Here is a 23,117-nt window from a genome sequence, read left to right as displayed (position 1 = left end):
TCTGTCCTATTGGAAATACAAATACACTGACCTCACTCCGCAGAGCTGGAGTGCTCCACCTGAACAACTCTGTTCTGGATGAGCTAGAAATATCTCTGTCTTCAAAATATCTTTCTGGTCAGGAGCCGAGTTTCTGTTCTCCGTACCTGTTTTTTGCTGTACTGCAGTGAATTGAGTTGAGCTCATAAAACTGAAAACAGAACTTGGCTTGTCATCATCACTGTTTTCTCTCAAACTGTTTCAAAAGAATTATGACAGTAAACCCATTTGGTGATTGTTCTGAACACAGAGAGAATTCTTACCAGAATTTTGATATACAGGTGCAGCACTAGAATTACTCTTTGGAGATAAGCAGAAATTTCCAAGACAGGGGTGTCAGAGAGCTGAAATGCTGGTATATTTTGAGCCAAACTTGTGTGATCTAAGCAAATAAACTGCTGTATGATCCATTGAATGGGCAGTGGACTGAGAATCAAGAGGTGTGTGTTCTGCTCTTCACTGTTGACTCATGGGAGATTCTGTATCTTATTTTCGTATCTATACAAGACTCATGTCCCTCACACCGCCTCCAGGATCAACTGGTAACAAGGCCAGAGATTAATTTGGATGCGAAAGTTTTCCTTTGTGGGAGCTAACACAAAAGACTTGTTACTCTAAAGTCGACAGTGTGCAAAAGAGCAGGCACTGCATGTCCCATGACAGCAGCAACCTCTGTTGTAAGGTTACAACTGCTTACAACTCCTGTAAACAGTTGGTGGTCCTCAGTACCTTTGACTGTTCATAGAGCTGCCTCTTGAAGTCATCTGCTTGCAAGGTGAGAGGAATCTTTATGTGGACAATCTGGTTATGCCTGCTCTGAGCTTCCTCGTGCTCCCAACTCAGATGGCTGTTTCTGGCGGTGGGAAAAGTGCATAAAGAAGCAGGAGAGGAACTAATTTAATCTGACTGGAGGGAAAGGGAAGCAAAGGCTAGAAGGATTGGGCAGATTTGCTAGAGGAGACAGGGCAGGGCTGCCAGAGTTAGATGAAATGTGGGGGAAGAAGAGGATCAGAGGGAGGTAACTTTGCACAAAGCCATCAAGGAATTTACCTTGGAGCCTGATGGCATTAATTTCAGCTTGGCTCTTCTCCACATCAGCCAGCTGGGCATTGGCTTCGGACAGGTTATCTTCCAGCTTGTGAACATGAGCGTCTGAGTTCAGCTGTAAGAGAGCAGTCGGTCATATGATGCTGAGTAAGACTTGAAGGGCCAAAATATCCTCCCTCTCTTGCAAACTCAGTTTACTTCAGTTGGTTGTAATTACAGTGGAATGACTGTAATAGCCAGGGGGAGTGCAGGGTGTCCTGATCTTTAGTGAGGGGGATGCCCACACCATCAGCCAGGGCAGGCAGTGTTCAGCACCAGCTGGTATCAGTTCGCTCCCGCTGCAGAGGGCTGAATTCTGCCTTGCATTGATGGCTGCATCCGTGGCCGCATTGGTGGTTTGTTGAGGAATTCTCTGCTGGCCTCTCACTTTGGATTTCTGTAGAGACTCCATGTTTGCATTGATGTCATCCATCTCTGCTTTCATGACCTGTTTGTTCATCTCCAGCTTTGTTTTCACTCTGGGGATTCTCCGCGAGCTCTGCCGTCTCAGCCATGGCAACCATGTGCTTCCTGCACAAAGTGAGCCCGTGGCCTCACTTTGAAGGGTTGCCTCCTCCAGCTCAAGGAGCAGCTTCAGCAGCTCAGCTTCCCACTTGCAATTGTGTTAGATCTGAGAAGGGGCCAAATACACGTCATCAGCTGGGATCTGGCAGCCCTGGAGTCTCGGTAGGGCCCTTGGCAATGCTTTATAAGAAAGGCTTCTGGAAGCCCTTTGTTTAGCTTTCACAGTCTCTTTATTTGGGACAAATCCTATCTTTGGTTCTAATCCATTAGAAGGTCAGTGGCTGGTGTCTTCCAGATAGATTAATCGTCTCTATGCCTCCTTGCTAAAGTTCAGAGTAATTCTCTGGACTGCAGGCTGTGTATTTTCCTTGCAAAACAGTATAAAATACACCTAACAGTCCTGCGTCCTCTGCTTACTTCATGCTTCTGAATTAGCAACTTTCTAATGAATCTCTGATCACCTTCCACTCCAACACTATGGGAATAACAAAGCTCACAGTGAATTTCATGGAATCTCAGTGCTTTACCCCTTCCAAGGTCCACAGTGTGAGGGGAAAGTAAGGTCTGCAGGATCTGGCCTGCTTACGAGCTCAGAGAAGCTGCTGAAGAAGCTTCTGCTTTGGGGAGTCCCAATGACGTTTCTCATTCTTTGAGGAAAGAGACAAGAGGCTCAGATGTGGGGAGGATGTCTGACCTGAGCAGTTGTTGCAACACCAACTTATTCTAGGTGACCTCCCTTGTTTCTCCACCTAGTGGGAAAGAGGTGAAGAAATTCTTATTTTGTGCCAAAGAGCCTGAATATACTTCAAAGCATAACCATTTTGGAAACAACGGTAGCAAGGGTGAGGCATAATCAGAGAGGGAACAGGAATTCCTAAATGCTATGCTCTGCTTTAACTGACATTGCTGCTTTTTGTGTCACTGGACAAGTTCCTTCACCTGTGTTTTCCAACCTGTGCAAGGTGTCTAGCAATACTGACCTATCTCCTGATATGGTTGAGAATTAATTAGCTAGCATTTCTAAAGTGGATCAGAATAGAAATGTTACTTATTATTGATGCTATCAGTTTGTTTTAGTCATTAGAATGTGTTCAGACCATTCTATTAAAATATAACCTTTTTGGGGCTACATTATCTTCAGGCTTTTCCATTCTTAATGAATCTGATTATATATTTAACAACCACATCCTGGCAATTTACCTAAGATTTATTAGAGTAGATCATCCATCACTACACAACTGTAAGAAGTGGGTGGAGTGATTTGATAGCTGAAGCACAGGACAGAGAAACGCCCATTTTCCCTGACCTGCTACTCTCTTGTTCTGTGAAGGACTGCCCTGTCAGTAAGCGGCTTCTTTAGAGGTTTCTATGAAAGGAGTAGCGTGTGCAATTTATAACGGTGAGTTTAAGATTGTTGTCCATCTTATTACTCTTTCATGAGGAATTCTGTTTTTTAATTAGTAGTTTAATGTCGTCAGGTCTTTTCCGAGGTGTAATCGCTCCCCTGAGGAGTTTTTTCTTTCTGGGATGCTGTTACCTGTGTTCTTATAGCATGCTCAGCTTCCGGGTCTTATTCCAACTCTTCAATATACGGGCCTGGAGCGTGCACGCAAGCACAGCAGTGTGTATGAGCAAGAGATGTGAGAGAAATTTGTGAAAATACAAACAAGAATCTTAATTTCGTCACTCCCTTCTCTACATGTTTGTCAGCTCTACTGGATTTTATTTCCTGGGACAGATCTACAGCTGGGAATACTGAACCAACAAAGCAGGAAAGACCTGGCCAGGTGTCTCAGTAGGCAATTGATGTTATCTGCAGCATGGTTAGCTTCCTGTATGACATTGGAATTTGGCCTTCGGGGATATAATCAAGCTGACTTGGTTACTTGAGGGAACTAGAGGCTTGTTTGTAGAAATAGCTGCAGTCTAGGTTTGTGGGTCCTATTTTTGTTGAAAATGCTGAGGTTTTAGTTAAATATTTGGGCACTGAAATACATTGGATGAAAGAAATATTTGAATTCGGAATGGTAGCACTGTGCATCCTGTGAATTCTGGCCTCATTTCTGGTTTTATTTAGCACCTTTCCTTCCATAGTGAGAGGGGGAGTTCCTTGCAGGAGCCTTTGGCATTAATGTGGATGAAAAGGTCAATCAGCCATCAATCAGCAGAAGAGGAGGTCCCTGCAAGGAGATCGCCTTCCTTCTGGCCATAGCAGTGTGGCAGGAGATTTGCAGTGAGCATACAGTTCCCCAGACTTCAAATAAAGTGGAGTTTATAGTGAGTGGATAATATACAAGACAAGCTGGGTCTTAGAGCTGGCTGAACTATTGATTCACTGGAAGCTAAAAAGGCAAATGTTTCCAAGCTGAGGGGTTTCAGAAGCTCGTAGAGAAGTAGTCAGAATCTGCTGTAGAAAAAAAAGTTAAGATCCACCTGGGGAAAAATAAATACTAGATCTCAGCTTGTTCTGTTATTTCAGGGTTTAAAGGGTGATAGGCTCCAGAATCCATTTTAACACGGTAGGCTTAAAAGGTCTGTATTAATCTTTTAGGCAACTCAGTCTTATCAAAAAAATAAAGCTGCGCAAGCAGGCTACTGTGGGGTAAGAAAAGGTAGAATGTTACAGCAAATGGGTTAAACCAAATAAGTGTTTCTACTTTGTAGTGAACAGGTTAATCTTTGTTGAAAGTGGATCGAGATCTAGTGTCCTGTCTCCGTAGTGGGACTGGCAGGGTACTTAAGTCCCTTTTTCCTTTGCTGAAGCTCCTCCTTACCCCATCATTAACTAGTCTGCAAGTAAAGGCACAAGCACCTCAGGAAGTTGAGTTGTCTGTCTGCAGCTCTGAAGGACTAACACTAGCACTTAATTTTTCTTCTGTCACTTAAGCATCCCAGTGGCCTTGCTCTGAAGCACAAGTATCTTGTCCTCCCTGTGGAGCACTGTGTTAGAATTTGAATTAGCAAAGCTTGCCAGTATTTATTAATGATTGTATACATTGCCGTAGCTACTTAGCTCTTTAACTAGGTAAATTAGTGGTTTGGACAATATAGAGTTGGATATTTGTATTCTGGGAAGTGAATTTCTAAGGGGAGGTTTGTCAGAGAAATGCTGGCAAACCCATCACTAAAGTAGTCAATAGTGACACTAAAATAAAGTTCTAATTTGTGATAATATTTTGCATTTCTAGAACAGTTTTTGTCTGAGGATCATAAGGCCTTACATAAACATGAATCATTTAAGCCTTGTAACTTCCTGGTAATTATGCACATTTTATATGTGGGTGAGTGTGGAAGATGAATTACAAATATCAGACAATGAGTCAGAGAAAGACGTAGGAAACAAAACCCTGTAGTTCTGATTCTGCTTGCCTGAACTACTGAACTGTACTTCTGCTTGTCACTAGGTTAATACTGAAGAGATCAGGGTATGACTGTGCATTTTCCCAGTGACTTTATGATCAAGTGACTTTCAGGTGTAGCTAATGCTGTCAGAGCTATGATGTAGCACAACTGCACTCAGTAGGATCCTGTACCCTGGGAAATTCTGTTACAATTGACACGTCCTTAGAACATCTTCCAAGTTTGGCTCATTTCATCTCACTGAGGTTAGCAATTGTTGTTTTGAAGTCACTCTCTGCTTTATGATGAGCCTTTTCCACCTTGCCTTGAGTGGTCTTTTCTTGTTCCACTTGTCCGCCAGTTAGTTGAAAAAAGTGGTATCAATGTGAAAAAGAACTTTGTAACACACATATAGGTGGTGTTTATCAGAAGGGCCCAAGATGTCAAAAGCAGAACAAAGGGGGCTGTCTAAAATATAGATCACAACAACTGTACCTCACCTCATGCATCTGAGTGGTAGGTTTGCTGTTGTTCTTGGTCAGGTGGTTCACCTTGCTCTCCTCACCTTGCAGTTTTCTAGGAAGGGAGAGACCAAGACTAGTGAACAGAGGTGGATGAGAAACTAACTACCCTGCTCTGACAATAGACTGAAAACTCAAAGAACAGATTCATCTGAGGTGCTTCCTGGAACTAGTATGTGCTTCGTGTGTGCGTTTCCAGTGGGCCCACAGGAACTGGGTCCAGCATTGACTCTTACAGAAGAATCCTGCTCACCCTCAGCAGTTCCTTTGGGCAGTGGCACAAATTGGCAACACTTCACTGTGCTGCCATGAGTTAATACCTAGAAAAACATGGCCCCCTTCCTGTTTGTGCAGCAAACTGTAGTCTCGCAGTATTTAAGCAAGCAGATGATGGCTTTTTTCCTTTACCCGGACTGAGAGAATGAGAAAGGGAGAGAGTAAAGAAAAATGGAGCAGTTATTTCTGCCTGATGAACTTCCTCCAAAGGCCTCTTCTCCTTTTGGAATTTAGTGACTGAGTCATTCTGAGCAGAGAGATCTGAAGTCAGAGTTCGAACTCTGTGGTATAATGTCTGCAGACAGGAAAGGGAATATCATGCGGGTTTTGTGGATCACACAAGCCGTTAGCAGCATCAGGACAAAATGTCACTGGAAACTGGTATTTCTTTAGAAGGAATCTGAGATGCAGTTAATAAATTCTGAGACATATGAGGCATCTGTGAGTTTAACATCCTGTGGATGTTAACACTGACTTCAGAAGAAGCAGCAGACAGCCACATGGCTGCTACAGTACAGATTTAAAGCCGCTCCATTACATCAAATAAAAAACAGTTCAGGTGCAGGAGAGGGAGAAGTGTTTCCCAAGGCAGGTGGAAAGGAATCACATGGCTATGGATGGGGGCATTTTATAAGTAGAGGCCTACCAGCATTGCCGTGTAAAAGTGGGTATAATTAATAATGAATGTACAGGAGATGCAGATTTCTTTATGTAGAGAGATCCCTAGAAGCTGCTGTGAAATGACTATTACTGTGGGGTAGAAGGGTGAAGTGTAGAATTAAATCTCTCCCAGGTTATATGAGATGCTGGAAGACAATAAAAGAAACTCTGTGGGAGATCTGAATGAATCTGAACATCCCAAAGGGTGGTCTGACTGGAGGAGCTCTAATGGTTGTGGGATTAATTTCCCTGAAGAATGAGGCAGAAAAAAAACTTCTCTGTCATGCTTCATATCTGCTTTTCCTTCTTAGTTTTAGCCAAGGTAGTCTCCAGCCCTTCCAAGTCACATTTGAAATCGTTGAGCTAATCCTCCAGCATCCGCTTGCTGGCACTCATGTCAGCTCCTTCATATTCAGGATCTGGCTCAGCAGGTCCATCTTTGGTTTCATCATTTGGGCCAGGCACTCCTCAGCATCCAACAAGTTCTCTTGTTCCTAATGAAGTGGTGGGAATCTAGTGTTCATCCTATGAAAGGCTGCTACAACTTCTGCCTCTTACAGCAGCAAACTTCCATTTACAAGAAATGCAAGATTTCACCTCTTCTGCAGGGTTTATTAAGATTCCTATAACATACCTGTTGTTATAGCTGAAATGAATCTCCATGACTCAGGCCATAGCTTCTTAGAGTTAGGCATCAAAAATCTGTTTGTTTGTACACACACAGATCCTTAAAGAAGAGTTGGCATTTTAAAAAGATGCCACCCTGATTTGCTGTAGGTCGTGCTGAGCAATAGTGGTTGACCAGGAAGAGAACTTGGGATCTGTGACAACAGCTTCTTTGCTTTAGCCATGAGGCCACTCTGTCTCTTCTGTTTTCTAAGGACTTAACTTTATTTAAGATACAGACAGGCTGTCTGTGAATCTCATGCATCATCCCCATATGCTCTTTATTCATTCCAAATTCTGAAAAGGGGCCTCTCATGAGTCATTTGAGAAAGCTGATGCCCTGCCTAAATGAACACTAAGCCTTTAACCATCCCCTATTGATAACGCTTAGCCTACAGTTGGATGGCGAGGTTATTCTTCTCCTGGCTGAGGGTGGTTGTCTGCTCCTCTGCTCTTTTGCATCTTCTCTGAGCTGCTGAGACTTTGACAGGATGCTTCTCAGCTCCAGTGCCTTCAGTTACATTTTCTTCTCCTGTTGGGCCACATTCAGCAAAGGCTTCACCTGGAAGTACGAAGTTCAAGCAACGAGGTTCGCAAAACACATCTTTTCTATTGTAATGGTCTCTGAAAGCCTTGAGGTGGTCCTTTTACTATCAGATCCTAGTATTTTTTACATACCAGTGGGAGGCCTGGTGTTTCCTGAAATGCCTGTTTCGTGCAGAGGGTTTCATATCTATAGCATGAGTAATACAACTCCTAGAAAAAGTTGTTGTGGTGCACAGGAGCAGATCTGCGTGCGAGCATAGAAATCAGGACTGTATTCCAGATTCTGAAGTGATATAAATGCAGAATGGTTCTTAAAATGATCTAGATTCATACCAGTCCAAATGGGACCAGAACCCTTTGAAAGCTCACTCCTTCTAAGGCGATGGACGTTCATTTGGTTTGCACTGGAGTTGGCAAGGTGTGTCCTCAGGCACAAAGGCAGATTTTGTTTCACCTATATGTATTAACATAGTTTTGTTTCACTTAAGCTTGAGTATCTTGGTCAACGCTTTCTTTCCTCTCTTACCAGAAAACCGACTGAATTATCCATCCTGGGACTAAGCGAAGAGAGTCTGAGCTGGAACTGCCCCTTCATGCTGACAGTGTGGTCGTGCTTAAGAGAAGTGAACCAAGCAGCTTTGTTTCAGCTTTTAAATGTTAATGAATAGTGAAATCTTGTATTCCCATGCTCATAACCTCACCACTTCTCTCTGTGCTGTTTTGAGAAGTGGGAAGTCCAGGTCTTGAATTTCTAAGCCACTTTCTTTCAACTCCCTGGAGGTAGCAGGCTTAGACTCAGATGTCAGGGCTTTCTCCGTTTACTAACTTCTCTGGCATTGATTTGGAAAGAAATCATTCAGGCCCCTTGCCCTATTAATAATTAACAAGAAAGTCACTAGCTTTCTCAGTGTCTTTATGTAAGTGAACATGGCCGCTATTTTTTTTCTCCCAGCCCTTATCTTCCCTGCCCAGACATCCCAAGCTTCTCAGTGCCTGTAATTGCCACAGTTTAATTCTGCAGAACAGGAAAACCTCAGAGTATTTTCCTCACCCTAATGTACAATTTCCACCCTCCCCAGAGAAGTGGCTGCAGAAACTTCTGGACATTCCTCTGAATTGCCATCAGGCCTAGCCTGTAGCAAACAGGCAATGTATGTAGAGGGACTCCAAAGTATTCACGTTCCCTCGTACGCAGCAGAATGCTGGAGTCAGTATGTAGTCTCAGTCGAACAGGGTAGGCCTCGGTGCCCCACAGTTTTTTTGTCATGGAAGAAGAGTCATAGCAGTTTGCTGACATAGGAAAAAGGATAACAGAATTGAATTTGTTTAAAAAAAATGCTACTGTGGATGTAGAAATTGAAGCTTTCATGCACTAGAAGAAACAAATACTTCTGGAAAGATAGAAATAAAAATATAGGAATAAACTAGAAGCTACACAAAAGGGTGTTTTTTGCCTCACATCTTTCCTCTCCTCTATCCTGCAGCCACAGCTACCATACGCAGTGACCGAAAAAGTGCACGAATCCAAGATTTTGGATTCATAAACATGTGTATTGTGGTTGAGTTCCAGGAGACTCACAGCATCACCATGTGAGTTAGGGTTTCTTGACAGGGAGAATGCTCACTACCACATTGCAGAGATCCTCCAGCTGTTGGTCTTCGGAACAGATGCACAGGAGGTAACAGAGCTACCCAGCTGTCTAGCTGCAATGTTGTTCTACTGCATGGAGCCAGGTGGAAAAAGCAGGAAGGCACTAGGATGTAGAACTTGGAAGTCCCAGTTTCATTTCATGGTTCTTGGTAGTAAGTTGATTACATTAGTGGTTGGTTTCTAATGCTGGCTTGGATTCACAGAATAGTTTCTAGTTTCTTTCCCAAGGATACCTTCCTTCCAGCATCTTTTTGTACTCAATCTTCATCAGGAAGCCATGAGCCTGACTTTGTGGCATGGTCATGATCTTTGCCAGAAGTTCATCTCTCATGTCTTTCAGTGTGGCCAGGATCCCAGCACAGAAAAGTATGTTGGAAAACAGGAGACTGTTAGAACCGGGAGTTCTAGGGAGCCTTCGGGACTATGAAACTCTGGACCTGCTATTAGCACTCAGAAATGAGGGTATTTTACTTCTTTGGTCTTTACATGTTGATTTATCACATTGTGATTTTGTCTTTTCTGCTTATATTTACAAGAAACATAAAATTTGGGGAGATTATGGGAATGGAAGACTGATACTTAGGGACTGGGTTCCATTACCTTTAGCATGGATTTGCCCAGAGTTCTTTAGCCTTTTCTGCGCCCAAGGTGTCTAGCTATAAAAAATAACATTGGAATCATTGTAAGATCTAGCTAAGTGGCATATAGTAAAGCAGGAGTGGAAGTCTTTTCTTTGATGAAACCCAAACATACCTTGTGCTCTTTTGTGTCAGGAAATGCACTAAGTCGTTTCAGTGACAATGAAAAAATAATAGTAGTAATCTTGTGGCTGTTGGCTTTAAAAGTAAGGTCGGGGCAGTGTCTGGCCCACTTTAACCTCCCTCCATAAGTTGAAATTTAAGGACGAAATAGGCTGGAGGAGTGATGAATGTTGTGTAATTATTGTAAAAGTTGGGAAATGAGGACTTTAGGTTCATGCAAAGAACAGAATGCTCCCTTTTGCGTGGCTGTTACAATAGATACTTTCATTATGTTGTGACAAAAACATATGTGCAAAATTAATGATACATGCTGCTAATATTAGACAGCTACAACAGTCTCTCTCCATTTTCCTTTCCAGTCTTAAATTGGATAAATGATCAGTTAGTAGGATTTTTGCCTGACTAAGGAATAGTAAAGAGCAAGTGAGATTTATCGCATAGCTGAAGGTGCACTTCGTTTGCATTACATTAACTACTTTCTGATTAAAAGTCAGTTTGGGGAGCATGTATAAGGGAGAACGTTATATGCATGAGGAAGTGGGTTGCTGTAGAAACTCTAATTCTGCGGCTATATCTACACCAAAGGCATGCTGAGTCATAACTGCCATCAATTTATTTAGTTCAATTTGGTAGGAGTAAACAGTACCTTGTTATATCCAATTCTGTACTCCTTTTCCCCCAGGTCAGTAGAGCCAAGCAGCAACTCTCATGCCTTCTTATTGTCCACAAATCCTGGAGGGATTGTGCTGGGATTCAGGCTCCGGTATCTAAAATGAGAAAGACAGGTATAATGATATAAGAGCTACAGTTAGTGGCAGTGCAGAAAGGCTAATCACTGCTTAAGATCTTCTCTGGTTTAGCTTCCTAACCCCACAGGCACAGCATTGAATTACTGGTGGTAAGGAAGCTTGTGGACATTTTTAACCATCTGTGCACAGTGAAAGTTCTTGGAGGGGGATGCAGAGGCGTTAGAAGTAGGCATTCATACCCACTCCCTCTCTGATTTCTTATGAAGATCACTGCACAGGATGCATACCTCCGTCATCTGAAAGTGGAAGATGTGCATTCAGTAATAGTGTTGGAATTCAAACAACATGAGTAACTGCCTATGCACAGCAGATTTGTCTGCTGCTCGCTGCTTTCCATTACTTGCCCTTCCACTTCATTATATATCATAGGAAAAAACTTATGTTGCTTTTGCCCTCTGCAACTCACTGTTTCCATGGCTGATCTTGCAAAAAAGGGATTGCAGGAGGCAATGCAGGCAAATAAATAATGGTGCCAATTTGTCTAGTTCCAGGTTGTGTATTTCCTAATTCTTTGTGCTTTTCTCACAAAATGAGAGGTTTATTAGACATCCTGTCTCTAGCCCTGGCACTAGAAGTGTCTCTCAGACTAACATTCCCTTGAAGGGGTACAAGGTAGTCTGAGATGACCCAACTTATTTCATTCCTGAATAAAGATCTGCTGTTCAGCCAGCCACAGCTTGCACTGAAGGCACTGTGTGGCTTTGCCTGAGGATTGCTCTGCGGTGCTGCAGACATCTACCAGACTGTTTGAATTCATTTGGAACAATGCAGCGGATGAAATGCGGGGATGTGCCATGCAATGCGCTTATCAGCTAGTTCAGCTGCTCCTGAAACAAGACAAAGAGGAGTAAAAAAAATAACAGGAGAAAAAAAAGTCTGTTTTATAAAGAAATTTGCATTTCACAGCTGGAAACAAACAAACAAACAAAAAAACTCCACACAGCAAGGTAGGAAGTGAGTCTGGTCCTATGTGGCCCAGGGGAACAAGCTTACGTGCATGGAAGCAACTTTGGGCACGCTGTGAACCTGAAACAATTTTAGGTAAGTGTTTTTTTGTGATTCTGGCTTGTAGTGTTATATAACTATTCCTTTAGGGATTACTGTCGTATGAAGAGTTAACAATGAAAGTCCTGCCCTCCACCAGCAAGCCTAGAGGAATAGTTCCATGACCTGGTAACAGCAGTTGGCTTTTATTTGCTGGGTGGACCGGCCCCTGCAGGCAGAAGCATGCTACAGAGGACAGGCAGCACACAGTAACCCCATTTGGGCTTATGTGAAAACCCCTCCATGGCTGTCAGCGATCAAGAGTGGGTGAAATGGCAGCACAGGGCATAATAAAAGCAAACAAGGATGTCTGAAAGGACTGGATTGACCTTGGCCATAACTGTATCAGCTGGCATTCAGATACCTAGAAATACCACAGAAATAGTAACACAGGACTTTCCCCATAATGTATTTCCCCTCTTCATTTGTGACTTTCTAAGGCCAAATACTAACAAGCTTCTTTAGATCTTTCTTGTCCTGTTTCTAGCAATGATGACAGCTAATGTAAGTGCTGAGACACCAGCCTCAGAAAGACATACCACATCCTCAGGGTGCTGGCCACCCTCTCAAGAGACTGGGATGTAATTCTCTGCTCAGCCATGTCCTTCCTGTGTGGCCCTGGGCAAATCTTTTAGAGGGGTTTCAGTTGCCCAAACATAGTGACATTTTAAATGCATTCATGTATCACCAGCCACTGCTCCAGAAGAGCACAGGTCTCTTCTAAGCCTAGTGTCCTATCTCTTTGCGCCTTGTGGATGTCCCAGATACCCAAGGGCATTTTAAATAACACCAGTGACACTAGATGCCAAAGTTTTTGTAACTGAATGCCACTCTTCTCTCTTTTTAGTTCTGCATTGGTAAAATCAGGGTAAAGGCATTAGCCAGCCTTGGGCAGGGTTGACGATAAACTAGAGAGACTGAGATGCTGCTGGAATACAAAGGCATTGATGGCACCTTAAATACGAAGGCATGGATGAGTGCTTACCCTGTAGATGTTGGAGCCTGTCACCAGAGAGGACCCTCTTGCTGCCACCAGCTAAAATCAATATTATTGCACAGAATATGTGAGAGAGGGTCTTGAAAAGGAGTCACACTGAGGTAGTATACTGTAGCCTCCAAGGTAAATCTGTCTTAACTGACTTAAGTTAGCAGTTCAGTGCTGTCTGGATAAACTGCTAACTGAGTAAAAATATGCATCATTTTACCTGCATTCTGCTTTGGTTTAGAGGTTGCTCGTTCATTGTTTACTCCTCTAACGAAATCCTCAAACCAGAAGTGAACATAGTCCTTGGAAAAGAAGAGAAGAGAAGCTGCATTCACAGTATGTTGGCATACACAATTTTTTGCGCTCTAAGTCAGCTCCTCTCTTACGCTGGTGCTGCTTTACCAGTTTAGCATAGGCTGAGATGGAGTTGCACATGCAGGAGGTAGAAATAAGATTTGACCCTGTCTATTTAATAGCTCAAAATCTGAAAAGCAATTTCCTAAACGGTTTCCCATTCACCTTTCAACTGCAGAGGCCTGTGCTGGGCCGATGACAATCCTAGTAGGCAGCAAGTTTTTCTGGGTGATAGAAACCTGACATTTGTCTGGGCAGCAGAAGGCCAGGAGGGGATTATGTAGCCCGTCGTTAAGCCAGGACTGCACTCACACTTCCATCTGTGCGTGTTTCTGCAGCAGTGCTTGGTAGTGCCTTCACTGAGCGCAGTGAACACAGTGTGTACCGTCTGCCTCTCTTAGTGCTGCAGGGGCAGAATTTTCTAGGACAGAGCTAGATTGTCTTTCAGCACGGAAGAGAAATAAGCAGAGGCAGACTCAGGCTGTTACCTGGATGAAGAGAGTGTTACAATGACATGCTTAATCCTTTCCACAAAAGAATGATGGGGCACTGGGTACCAGAACCGATGACATTTGCTTGCTGACACATTGAGCTGACGGTATTGATTGTACCGCATAATGTTCACTCTACCTGCAGCCGCCTCCTCTTTAAAGAGGACCCAGAGCAGGGACCTGCTGGATTTCTGGAGCAAGCCCACCACTGCTTCATTCAGGGGATCCTCCTTCTTCTGTAGCCACCCTGTGATACTGTGTCACACCTGGAAAGGAGCAGGGGAGAAAAGGTGTGACCAGTTTAGATACAGCAAGAGAACAGCCCAGTAGCAGTGCATGAGAAAGCAGATTTCTGATTGTTAACCCGCATAGAGAGAGGGAGAAATCCTCTGTGGGTGTATGGAAAGGAAGCGAGTTAATGCTGGCATGGGCATAGCATTAATGCACTCCCTCGAGTCTCAGGACTCCTGGGGAGCCCTAACCATGGAAAGCCTATTTGCCCTGCATAAATGGTTCTGCAAGACTGCCACAGGAAAGGATGTTGTGGAGAGATTATATTCTTACCTTTTAGGCTCATACTTTGATACGCTGACAGAGGGGACAATGTGGCTTATAGACTGGTATAACCCAGCACAATTGGAACACATTTTGGCACAGTCAAATGTCACTTTCAAAAACCTGCTTGGTAGCAAAGAAAGGAAATAGTTGCTGAGTGTAAAAAAGATAGAGCAAAGGGCCTGTGATTCATGCTCTGATCGTGTTCTGTCAGTATGTCTGTGCAGTGGAGTATATGAATAACTGGTGGAGTTTGATAATATGCTTAAATACTTTTCCCGCTGCTAAGCATTAGCATGGCTGCTTGACAACACAGCAGAGAGGGAAGTCACATACACCAGGAAAGGCTAGACAAGCTGCAGTGAACTGCAGGACTCTGGCTCTTCCAGCAGCACGTAAGCAACAGAAGCAAAAATGAAATTAATCCTTTGGCTTCTGTGCCTTTTGGGTAGCTTTCCTACAGCTTTGTGTTACTAGAAGCAAGCCTTGGCTTGAGTTTTTGGGGTTTTGTTCCTTTTCAGAATATCTATAAGGATTATATTTTTAATCAAGGCCAGTGGCAACATGTTCAAGAGTCATGAAACAGCCTTGCTGTTCTTTGTACGTTAAAAGTGCTCAACTGTTGCATTTGCATAATCAGTGTTTTCAATTAATTGTTAGTGGAAAGGATTTCTGAGATGCACATTTCTGTGCAGCAGAGCCAATCTCTGGTTGCAGTACTTCTTTACGGCAACAGAGACACCTTAATTTGCACCAGCAAAGTACTTTCCCCAGTGTCGCTGTACATGAAAACCTATGGAAGTTTGATGTGATCTATTCATGCAGAGGGCTTGGCCTCTACATCTTGGCCTCATGTCTGACTTCACTAAGTGCATGTTCCAGCTTACTCTGGAAGGGCTAGAGACAGGGGTATGGCAGAAACAGCACTGGTCTGCACTTACAGTGCCAGTGTAATGCACCACAGTGCTCAAAGTGAGCTTCTTCCCCTTTGCCTTTGCCTCCCTTAGGCTTGAGGAAGTTGTGTGATTTGCCCAGGTGGTTCTTACAATGGCAGCTTTCAATGGCCATCAGTGGCCTTGGGGAACATGCGCACGCTGGCGAAATCCTAGTTCTGGCACTATAGTGCTAAGAGGGCACCTTTCTGCTCCAGCTCGTTCCCTGCTTTCACCCTGGGCCTGGTGATGCCCCCTCTTCTGGAGCTCTCCGGTCTTCAGACCCATGAGCTGAGTAACTTTGTCAGCTACTCTTGGGGGAAGATTAACATGTTAATCTGAATGACAGGAAGAAGATCGCTCATTGTCCCTATCCTTTGCTGCACACTCAGGAAAAATGGTTACAGGCTCTGCTTTTAGGGCAGGCAAGCTCTCCAGCCCTGCTGGGAACTCACTGGGAAGGACAGAAGGGAAGCTGGTCTCAGCTCTGTCCCTTCATGCACATACCATTCAGCAGAGCTTGCTGGATGGAGCAGAGGCAATAAAACACACCTCAAACAAGGTGTTGCAGCAACTGCTCTGTGTCTGGCCTCCCATATGCTCTGGGAGATATGCGCCTGTTTGCTCCACCATGGCTACAAAAACACCTGCAAAGCAGAGCTGTTCAACAAAGAACGATCAAGTCCTTAGCTGACAGCTCAGCCATCTGGCTAGGCCTGCTGCCCTGTGGCAGCTGTGAATGCCAGCTCTGACTCTCAATGACACATCTGCTCATTTAAAAAAAAAAATTAGTCCATTGTTTAAGGTCATTTTATATTCACTAGAAACAAGAGTCTGGTTTTAGCAGCTTTTTCAATCTTTAACAAACTGGCAGAGCTCTTAGCATGCTGGCTTTGTCCTGGTTTGGTGTCACCAGTGTGAGATCTCAACCTACCTCCGTGTTGTCCACCTCTGCCTGGTCCTCTCTTGGCTTCTGGTTGAACTTCGTAGTGCCCAAGTGCATGATACCCCTAGCCAGCTTGTAAACACAGATCTTCTCTTCTGGACTGGAGCCCAGGACATCAAAGGCCACCTGGCAGAAGGGACACAGACCCACACAAGGGAATTCTTAATCTGCTCCATAAGCTGGAAGCAAGCCCATAGTGCTAAATATGTAAAATAGTTTGAAATTTGACCAGCCAGGTCCCTTCAGATTAGCATGGGACAGAGTAGCTTGATGTTGCTGTAAACCTGCACTCTGCTTTTCTTTCATATACTGATTTATTCTAGCTAAGAACCACATGCTTTGACAGCAGTTGTTCTAAGTGTCTCTAATACCATGAGTAAAATGCAACGTATCATCTGGGATATCTGCTCATCCCAGTCTTCACCATGCTTTTTAAAATCAGCAGGACATGAGCAGCAACATCCCCTTATAGCAATTATCCCACATCTCAGCTAGCACAGAGACGGAGGAAGTGTCGCTCTGCTGGGAACGTTGTGCTTTGCTCTCACAGCATGCCCGGAGAAGGGAGAGCACACGACTCTGGGCTTGCCAGAGAATCTTGCAGACGGAGTGTTACTCATGAACCATGATTTGGGACTGCCTGTCTTAGTGGCTATGAAAATCATATCTGCTTTGTACAAAAGGCTTGTTTGCAACATATAAATCCTGGAAGCTGTAAAATACCAACAGCTGCTAGAAAGGGCACTGTAAGTTCAGCAGCTGGAGACTGTTTGATCTCTGTGTAGCTCAAGTCCTGCTTATAATAATAGTCTCAGGAGCCAGCAGATATTCCCAATAAGCTCTTTTCAGTAACAGATACGCTTCAAAATGATATTAAAAAGGAAAATGTGTGTCAAAACCAGACAAAGGGTCAAGTCTTTCTCTTACAAAAGCTGCTCCTTGAGATTACATATGTATGCGAGATGAGCAGGTTTTAACCCATGGTCGCTGCCACAGCTTTTAGATCTTTCAGTTTTCAGACTTCAAACAAACCCTATAACTAGCTCGTTTGAAGTCCTGCAAACCCCAGGCCATTGAATGTTAACCAGAAACTCCTATGTCAAGCTCATTTGCTCTGGAGCAGATCTTTTACATTCAGGCTTCATCTCACAGACAGTTGAACAAATCTTTAGGCTATCCCTAGCTGCTTTTCCAGTAGCTTATTCATCCTCAGGTTGAAGAAGCTGAATTTTATTCCTAGGGGAAACTTAGGCTGGGGTAGCAGCATCCTGTTTGCTGTATTTTCAATTTCACTGGTGTTTCTCCAGACTTACATAAGTGAGAAGTGGCTCTTCCCCATCATCTGTGCTGTCTGCTGCGATCACACCATGATGCACCCAGTGGTAATGATTAGGATTGGGCACAAGAAGCATTTTCTGCAGCAAGAGACAGACCAAGAGATGATTACACCAATTGCCATCAGTACAATCAAGGCATAGCATGAGCTTTTTGACTGGAGACTGAGGGTTCTTCTAGGTTTCAAATCCTGAGCATGTTTTGAGTGTATCACTTACTTAAAAAAGAAGCCTTTTGTGGGATGAGTTTCTTAGGCTACCTAGGAGATTTTGACATAGCAGCTGTGTCAAAGTAAGTGGGATTGAACACCCAAATCTTTTCAACAGTATTGAAAAACTTGTCCTGGCTGCCTTTCCTGTCCTGAGGAGACATAAGCAATTGACATGAAGCAGCTCAACACTTCAGTTTGAAAATGATCATTTTTACCTTAGTGGCAGCCCTGCCAGATCAAGCGGGACCTCACCATGCATTGATCAAGATAAGGGAAGACAGCTTTCTTTTCTCACTCTGGCCTGCCTAAGAAAAAGTCACTTGCAATCCTCTTCTTCGTGGATAATTAGTAACAAACCCCCACTGCAGAGAACCTATTTCAATCTCTAGCCAAGTATAGTTCTGGTGAGTAAGTTTCTTATTCTAGAAACAGGACTGAGCAGGGATGGGTGCATTAAAGGGAGTGAATAACACACACAAAGTGCCATAGCAGTATGGTTCAGGTTTCTCCTTGGAGAGAATCTGATGGAAAATATGATAATATCACTTAGCTACTTCCTGGGAAATGACCCATGACTTCTCCAGACCTGGAACACAGAGGGAAACACATCCAGGTGTAGGTAGCAGCCAGAGATTGAAAAATCATGGCCCTGTGGATGTCAGTGAGAATTTTGCTTTTGATATCAGTGAAACCAGCATTTCACCAATGTCCTTTGGAAGTCCTATGAGTGCAACAAGAACCATAATATCCTTCAGTGATGCTCTCAGAGCATACTTTTAAGCTTCACAACATTCCCACCGGTACAAGTTTTAGTACAGCTATTTTGTCAGCTAGTGAAAAGGAGGCAAAAGATGCCATCACTTTTCCAGTTATGTCAGTGCTGGGTTCGGGAACAGATCTCCACACTAACTCATCCTACTTCTAAGCATCCTCTGAATTGCCAATGCATGGTTTGTAAGACTGACCTCTGAAACATGTCCTTATAACTGCCCTTTGTTTCTGAGAAGAGCTCTGGAAAAGATGTTTTGTACCTTATAATCGCTCTGTCCATGCCTTCTGTCAGGCACTAACATGCTTAGTTTGGCTTCTGGTCTCCACAAAAAATCCTCCTGTAGACCTCACTGTATCAATTCATGCAGCTGTACCAAATCACCAGACCTTGCTGGCAGTCCTAGCTGGGCATTTTTCATCCTTGCCTCTCAGCTGAAGTCTGCTGTATATATAGCTCTGCAGGTGAACAGCATCATGTGGGTTCTTCAGACAAATTTGGGTTGACTCAAACCATGTTTATTGTCAATTTTAGTTAGTCCGGGTGACTTCAGGGAGCACTTATACAATCCCTTCTGCCAGCAGAGCTCCAGTGAGGGAGCAGAAGGACCTTGAGCCGGTGCTGCTGCTCAGTGAAGTTCTGTCCGTGCCCTTACTCTCTGGCTCAGGCTGAAGGAGCTGCAACCTACCAGTAAACACCCTGGAACTTGCCTTGGCCCGCTGTCCAGGGAGGCAAATCCAACATATGGTCTCCGGGTGTGATGTAAATCTGGGATGAGTTGAAAGTAGGAGGGATGCAGACAATCCCACATTAAAGAATAACCAGTCCATATGTTTCCTCTCTCCTTTTTCTGTATGCTAAAGGGCTTTAGTCAGGAAACATGGTGGGGTCTTTTCACCTTGAGAGCTGGGATTTGTGGTTCTCAATTTAGTCTTGGATGCACGTGTGCAAACAAAGAACAATGCACCTTCCCTGGATAGCTATTTTTAGGGTCTCGGTTGCAAGACAATTATACTGTTGTACTGACGAATGTGAGTAATGGTTGCAATATAATCGTAGAATGAAAAAGTGTACAGCTTTGGGGGAGGCATTGTGTCTTTCATATGTTCACGCAGAGTCTCATAGGCAACTAAAGAAAGAAGAAATATATTTGTCATCATCTAAAGCGCGTAACTTCACTGTGGAAGTAGGGGCAGACTTTGGATTCATTTACAGCAGTGCAGATCCCTCAAGTTAACAGAATCCATTTCAGATTCACACGTGTCTGATGTAATCAGAGCAGGGTCCATTCAACACAATAAAAAATCCAAAGCAAAATTAATATAAAGAATTACGTGCTTACTTACAGCTCTCAGTGTTAGCCCCAGCAAGCTTGCTTGTGCTACCAAAGTGAATTCAGATAAATTTGCCCTAGATGAGAAAATAGAAGATGAGTCTGTTAATCAAGATTGCAATATCTGTAGGAAAACAGAAAGGAACTGAGAGGTTCTGAGCATTCATCAGGGACAGACAGCATTGCCTGTAGGGGCAAATTTGCAAGTCAGTGAGAGGAAATTTAATCTTTTCAAAGATCAGATCTATAAAAAACCTCCTTCTTCTTGGATTCTGTATTAGAGCTTAAAGAAATCCTCCTTTCTCTACAGCATATGGCAGAAGTATGTAGCACATAGAAACAGAGGAATGAGACTTTAGTTGAAAGCCCCAATGTTTTACATTTTAACTGACAATTTGAAAATTAAAAACAATTGCAAAAAGTGAAAGCATTTTGAATCTTTGCAGACGTAAAAAGTTGAAAGGACATTAATTTGGGGTTGATCAAAACTATTTTTTTCTTTTGATGTGTAAAAATATGAAGTTAAAACAAAATCAGCTGGTCAACTTAATTCAAGAAAAGGGGAATCAGTAATGCTTCCTGTGAAATGTTGGTAAATATAAACTAACTGTAGTGCTTGAAGAAGCATTTTAAAATAATTTTTGTTTTTATTTCTTCTGAGGGAACATCTTTATATGACCTACCAGTAACCTATCAGCGAAATCCAAGAAGGGCTGGTGCTTACAAAAGGGGAAGAATTGTTCTTCCTCATAGTTTTAGCATTATCAATGGTCTCCAGAACAGGATTCACCTGGATGATTTGGTCTTCCATGGATTCTTACAAAAAGAAGATAAAAGTCAGCATCAGCAGGATGCTCCACACTGAAGACTTAGGCTTCGAGCACAACTGCTCCTCACCATCCAAAGAAACCCATTAAATACATTTTCTGTCAGTCAGCTCCCACAGAAAGCTGAATTAGTGCTGTGAGCAGTAATTCCGTTTCAGGTTCAGCCCTACCGAAGGCTCTCCACAGAGGTCCAGCTTTGTGGATTTGGGGCAGGCAGGAGTCTAGCTAATCTTCCCAGTTCCAAGAAGCAACACCAAATGCAAAGTTTTCAGTGCTTCGTACTTCAGCCTCCCAGAAGAGAGTTTTGGGATGTGCCAGGCTTGAGGACTCGCAGGGGAATGGTAGGGCAATGCTGGGATCTGCAGGCAGAAAGCTCGGAAAGAGGAGTGAGGTTTATTTGCTTGTAGGAAGAGGAAAGTTATTCCAAGGATAGAGGGCAGCATAAGACAGGCTAGGAACGCGTGTGGGGTAGGGACAGCCTCGGCGGGAGACGTTGTGGAGGAGGAAACAGGCAGAGGTACAAGCCGAGACATGACAATCCAGAGCTCTGGTGGTGAGGAAGCTGGAAGGAGAAATAGGAAGCCACTGAAGGAATCCCACAAGGCTAGAATAACAGGATTTTTGCTGCAAGGCCAAATGGAGCTGCTATTTATGTCTTTAAAATCTGAATTGTTTTCCTGACCCCCATAGTGGAGTCAGAGGGGAGGGGAAAAAGAAAAAGAAGGAAAAAGAAAAAAAGAAAAAAAGAAAAAAAAAAAAGAAAAATAATAAAAAAGGAGAAGCAGAAAGAGAGAAAATAGGGGAAGGGGAAGGGACGGGAAGGGAAGAAGGGGAAACCACTGCTCTCAGCCTTAGACACTGCAATGCCTCTGCGTGCTGAAGCAGCCATTAGCATGGAGGGCTTCTTTCTATTTGTATAGAGGGCTATTCTATACCAAACTACATACTTCTTTGCTATCATGAGAAAAAAGACCAGGTCTCCCTCCCTGATTATTGATGCTTATGTCTCTTTTATTATTTGGACAACTTGCTCTTCACAATGTTTTACCCAGTTAAAACACTTTTTACTATGTTTTGGTTTTGCAGGTGGCAGGAAATAAAGTGCTGGGAAATCCCAGCCGGCCAAGGATCCCTGAGGCTGCTCTACAGCACTGTTCTCTTGAGAATCTCCATGCTCTCTGCAAACACTGTGATTATTCCTCCCACTGCTATTTATTTCGGTTTCCAGACCACCTGCAAGCCCCCAGAGCTCTGTGTGAGGGTAAATTCATTGCAGCCACAGATCGGTATCACCCTCTGTTTTATGAATGGGAAAAAAGAAATGCAGGGAATTCATTTGAAGACAGGGCAGAGCAAAGCAGAGAACTCAAATGTCCTGGTGCTTTGCCGTTTGCTTTTAACAAGTGACAGACAGGCAGGGAGAAGGGGCGTGGACATGAGCTGACACTGGAAGATTGAAGTCACACAGACACCCCTAATTTACAGCAGCACAGGCTGGCCCTCTCAGTCTGGACCAGTTTCTGTCCTGCCATCACCCCTGCTGCTTTGCTGTTCCCCTCTGCCCTTTCAAATCATAGATATTCATGTGGGCGTAGTGCTGGGCATAGGTTTTCCAGGGCACTGGCCTTGTTCAGGAAGGTCATGTTTGCCATGTCATCAACCTGGCTGAACTTGGGCAGGTTCATCATCCACCGTTCCATCCATCTGCTGGACATTCTTCACCATGATGGTCTACAGTGTTGGGGAACAGGAAGAAGGTGGTGTTATCCCAGATAGGTCTCCATGGACCACATGGGAAGACACTCTCTTGGACATAATCCCACTTCAAGTCTTGTTCTAGCTGCCGCTGCCACTGCTACTGGCTGGTGGCCTCAGGAAAGGAGTCCCACAAATCGGCTGACCCACAGAGCAAAATAGGTCTGGACTCAAATGTGGTTGCACTTCCTCTTGGGGCAGTAGGCTACTGCTTTCCTGTTGAACCTTTAAAGTAGAGCTTAGCTGGTTGATTACTGTCTTCACCATAATTTTGTCATCCTTTTCAAACTGGATGTCCCCAGTGAGGAAGCCCCCTTTCTCATCCTCCACCCAGCAGGGTCTCTTGATGTCACAGGGCTTGTTCATGGCCTCAGTTTTCTGTTTCTCAGAAGGAGCCAGGAACTGCATGGGGTCAGCATCATCCACACACTCTTCCTTATAACCATTAGACATCTTGGCTTTTCTTCTAGGCAGAAGGTAAAACTAGAAGGAAAGGAGAAGGGGAACATTGCTTCCCACATTGTTGAGAAGGCAGAGATTGAAGAAGCCTGGAATTTCCTGTGATGCTGTCCTCTTCACAGCAGCAATACCTTCCAGTTCAATAGGAACCTGCAGCAGAAGGAACAGGCAAGTCAACATGCCAAACCTGGGTGGTAGTTCCTAAGAGGGGCCAGAAAGTGAGAGATGAACTGAAGAGAAAC

General features: G+C 43.8%; 1 pseudogene; it reads right to left on the bottom strand.

Annotated features, from left to right (window-relative positions):
• The window catches only part of LOC104623443, a 28,786-nt pseudogene extending 5,917 nt beyond the window's left edge, over positions 1 to 22,869 (bottom strand).
• Positions 22,870 to 23,117: the final 248 nt, after the last annotated feature.

Source organism: Phaethon lepturus, unplaced genomic scaffold, assembly GCF_000687285.1.
Source record: "Phaethon lepturus isolate BGI_N335 unplaced genomic scaffold, ASM68728v1 scaffold30727, whole genome shotgun sequence".
Taxonomy (NCBI): domain Eukaryota; kingdom Metazoa; phylum Chordata; class Aves; order Phaethontiformes; family Phaethontidae; genus Phaethon; species Phaethon lepturus.
Note: the sequence above shows the minus strand (reverse complement) of the source record. Positions and strands in the feature narration are given on the sequence as shown.